This window comes from Carcharhinus amblyrhynchos, chromosome 21 (genome assembly GCF_965287045.1).
Source record: "Carcharhinus amblyrhynchos chromosome 21, sCarAmb.v2.hapA, whole genome shotgun sequence".
Lineage (NCBI taxonomy): Eukaryota > Metazoa > Chordata > Chondrichthyes > Carcharhiniformes > Carcharhinidae > Carcharhinus > Carcharhinus amblyrhynchos.
In genome coordinates, this window is record NC_137344.1 from 30,154,492 (window position 1) to 30,159,114 (window position 4,623).

Sequence of the window (4,623 nt, forward strand, 5' to 3'; positions counted from 1 at the left end):
ATTCCTCAACACACGTGTGTTGCAACCTGCCTAATTTTCAGAAATGCAGTTTAATATAGTGGGATCGGTATGTTGTAAGATGTTGCATGTAATTCAGGAGCTCTCAGGAAGAAGTCTTGCGTCTTGTATGGTTTGACAGTAAATGTTTATGAAGTACTAGTGACTATGTACATATACACAATATAAGATGTAAGAGTTGTCTCCATGCTTGCCTCTACACACCTCTCTGTCAAGTACAAGACTCTAGATTGGATCATGTGTTCCATTACATCTCTGTGTGAGCCATATTACATCCACTTTCTATGCCAGATCCTTATATTGCACTGTATACCTGTGCACAAACCCAGGGAGAATCTCCGGTTTGGCGCTGGGAAGTGGAATTCCTAACGGAGCCCCTGATTGACAAAGCTGTGAATGGGCCACAACCCTTCACTTTTGAAAGGGAACCTGGAACTCTTGGGGTTTATGAACATGGACTACTTCACTATTTGACCCAATTTAAATGGAGCTGAACACTGAGATCATTGGCAAAATCATTCACTTCTCACTTTGTGATGCCGAGATTGATGAAGCAACTTTAGATTAGACCTAAGGACCTCCTGGGCCTTGGGTTAATGGCCCCAGGAATGATTTATTACATTAAAAGTTCCAAAGAAATGCTAATTGTTACTTGTACACAACAACCCTGGAATCTTTCTAATGAGCCTTCTCTGTACTTTCTCTAAAGCCTTCACAGCCTTTCTCAAGTGTAAGGCCTAACTAGCATCTTATACAGCTTCAACAAATCTACAGATTGCTAATGAGGAGAAAATAATCTTATACAATCCCGCCCATGACTGAGAGACAAGGAAACATTTTATGATGCAAAAAATTGGGGACAATAGCTTTTAGGGAAGGAAAACCAAGTCAGTTACTTACATCACAAAAGAAAATTTTGTAAAACATTGGGTAAATAGCACGACAAATATTACAACAGTGGTGCCCATAACTCTTATCATCAGGGGTGTGTCATAATTTGTTTTGTGTCATGTGACACATTGCTTACTGAACTTACATCATTAACGCAATGGGAAAGCTGCTGTCACTTTGTTTCAACATCAGGAACTACACTTCAGCACTTAGACTACCTATAAGTAATATCAAGATAGATCAGTTAATAATTTAATGATTGTCTGCAAGAGATCCAACAAAATAGTAAATAATTACATCTTGCAATGGTTTTAATTTTTATTGCATTTCTATGTTCATTAATTGAACATATCAAAGTACAACATTTTTTAAACTCTGATATTTCTAGATCTAAAGCAATCTGAATTAATATGACTTAATTAGTTGTGAAAATATGTCTTCATGCTTTATTTATTAAAACTAACAGATTAATTAAAAATCAGGATTTGGACTCCATTTTGTCATATGGATATAACAGGAGTTTTGGATAACTTTATAGCCTTAGTACATGCCTGAGAATGGATGTAAGATAAGCTGCATGCTAAAATTTACCTTTACTTCTCAAATGGTTTTCACAAGAGACCAACTTCCATGTCTTTTTTTTTGGTTGTTTTCTCCCCCTCCCACAGGTTCAACTGGTGGCAGCAGTATTCTGATAACTTGTGTAAGTGGATATTAGATAGCAGGCTGTTTCAGTACAGAGCGTATTAACACCAAACAGGTCTACTGCCCACACATACAGGAGTCAGTGGACAGTAATCAGGAGCTGGAGTGCTCTTGAGTTTATTGAACCTTCCTAGTTTCTCACCAGGAGGAAGTGAAAAAAAACAGTACAGTGGAATTGCAAATAAGAAAAAGTTATATTTGTAAAACCTCTTTCACATGTTCCAAAGTGCTTTCTGTCTAATGAAATATTTTTGAAGCAATTTCGCTGAGGAATCTTGGCAACAAGAGCAGGCAGGATCTGAAATAAAAAAATAGAAGATGCTGGAAAACTCTGGTAGCACCTGTGGAGAGAGAAACAGAGTTAACATTGCAAATCAGCAGGGCTCTTCTTTGGGGCTGAGGAGAGGTAAAAATGGCGGTGGGTTTTATTCTGTTAAAAGTAGGTTGGGGAGGGGCAGGGGCAGTTTGATTTGAGTGGAGTTGATGCATGCCATGACTAACCTTTTGAAGCACTTCATAATAATTAATGTCAGAGGCACTGAGCAGTAGTCATTAATGCATTTTGCCTGGTTTTTCTTTGGTACAGTGATGATGGCCATTTTCTTGAAGCAGGTACGCAGGTCAGATCAGAGTAAGGAGTGATTGAAGAAGTTTGTGAACCCTCACCAACTGGTCCACGTAGGATCTGAGTGCTCATCTGGCTACTCACTTTCTGTGGGTTAATTTTTAAGAAGGCCGATCTGACATCTGCAAAGCTTGGTCTGGTACTGTCTCTTGGTAGCATTGATGGTTCTCTATAGACCGTATCTGGTTTCTTGTATAGGTCATGGTCAACTGACTTGAACACTTCAGAACTGGACTTCAGTAAGCAGTGGATGTCCCTGATCATTCATGGTTTTCAGTTGGAAAATACGTGGATTTGCTTCTTTGGCACACAGTCTTCTACACACTGACTATTGAAGTGGAGCAGGTGGCGAAAATAGTTGAAGTTAAAGTTTATTCGTCAATAGTAGGCTACGTTAACATTGCAATGAAGTTACAATGAAAATCCCCTATTGGCCACACTTTGGCGCCTGTTCGGGTACACTGAGGGAGAATTTAGCATGGCCAATCCCCCCAGCCAGTACATCTTTCGGACTGTGGGAGGAAGCCGGAGCACCCAGAGGAAACCCATGCTGACACAAGGAGAACAATGAGCCAAGCTGGGAATTGAACATGGGTCCCTGGCGCTGTGAGGCAGCAGTGCTAACCACTGTACTGTTGATGATCAAGAGAGATTACATTGGAAAGATGTCAAGGGCAAAGATGAATGGAGTGGTAATGACAGTAATAAGATTAAAACAAGTGTTGAGTGTAGAAGAAAGGCTGGCTCTGAAAGCAAGATAGCAGAATGTGTTATTGGCAAAACAAGGATCAGCGCTTTCTGAAAGAAGGATCTCTATTTAATGTCTCATTCTAAACTTAGCACCTCTGAGAGTGCAGCACTCTCCCAGTCTTGCAGTAGAATGCCTGATTAGATTATTTGCTCAAATCTTTAAAGGAAGATTTGAAGCCATGACACAGAATTGAGAGCGCCAACTACTGAGCCATAGTTGACAACTTCTAATTATCCACTCTGTTTTTGAATGCTTTTGCAAAAACACGAGTGACATGCAGTTAGAGCTGTATGTTTAAGTTATCTTTAGGCAGTTCGATGATAAAGCCAAATATAAAAAATTGGCAAACTCCAGAGCAGCTCAAGATTTAAATCTGGACACCAAGAAGAACAAAAGTCTCAGATCTACAGTGCCTTCATAAGTTAGCTGTCAAAAAGCCTAGTTGGATGCATTGGTGACACTTCCGCAAGGAAGATTTCTTTGATTTATATCTCAGTATTTCTGCAATGTTTTGAAGACAATTTGAATCACATGCAATGAAACTGAATGAGTACTTAAAATGAGAAAAAGGAGGAAGGCAAAAATAGCTCTAGGACCTAACCAATATCTTGAGAGTGGGAATGATGCTTGTTAAAGTTGTTGTGTGGCTCTTATCCTCAGTGAGATGGCTTCCCAAGTGTGGCAGAATTACCACAAGGACTGTGAGGATGCTGTTAACAAGCAGATCAACCTGGAGCTCTATTCCTCCTACGTTTACCTCTCCATATTCTGTTACTTTGACCGGGATGATGTTGCCCTGCGTTACTTTGCTGAGTTCTTCAAGGAGCAGTCATATGAGGAACGGGAACATGCTGAGAAACTGATGGAATTCCAGAATAAACGTAGAGGCAGAGTCATCCTGGCGGATGCCAAGAAGCCAGAGCAGGATGAGTGGAGCAACGGTCTGGAGGCAATGCAAAGAGCTCTGCAGATGGAGAAGAATGTGAACTACAGTCTGCTGCATCTGCACAAACTGTCCTCTGGGAGCGTCGATCCTCATCTTTGTGACTTCCTGGAGACTCACTACTTGGATGAACAAGTGAAGATGATCAGGAAGCTTGGAGATCACACCACCAACCTGAAGAGACTGGGAGCCCCTGCGAATGATGTGGAGATGCCAGCATTGGACTTGGTAAACACAGTAAGAAGTCTCACAACACCAGGTTAAAGTCCAACCCTTGGAATTTAACCTGGTGTTGTGAGACTTCTTACTGTGTTTAGCCCCTGAGAATGGCATGGGAGAGTACCTATTTGACAAGCTCACTCTGAACTGAGTCTTGGGAATGAAGTTTGATTCAATTCTGACTTTTCTTGTGCTCTCTTTCCTGTTCTGATTGCTGCTATATTTGGAAATAAGTATTTGTTGTTGGACTAAAAAAAGGTTAAACGAGCTAAAAAAGAGGCAAGAGAACAAACAATACTCAACGGGGGAAAGTATGCATCACAGGAGATAGGCCTCTATAATTCTAGCCAAACCCAGACTGACTATATCAGGTGTTACATTTCAACATTTGGGATTTCTTTGAAAGTTATTGCTGCCAATTAGTCAAGTGTAGGTGTAGCAAAGAACAGAAGCAGTCATTTAACTCTGGTG

General features: G+C 40.6%; 1 pseudogene; it reads left to right on the plus strand.

The window, feature by feature from the left end:
- The first annotated feature begins 3,651 nt into the window (after window positions 1–3,651).
- Window positions 3,652–4,303, plus strand: LOC145356580 (ferritin heavy chain B pseudogene; annotated as a pseudogene).
- Window positions 4,304–4,623: the final 320 nt, after the last annotated feature.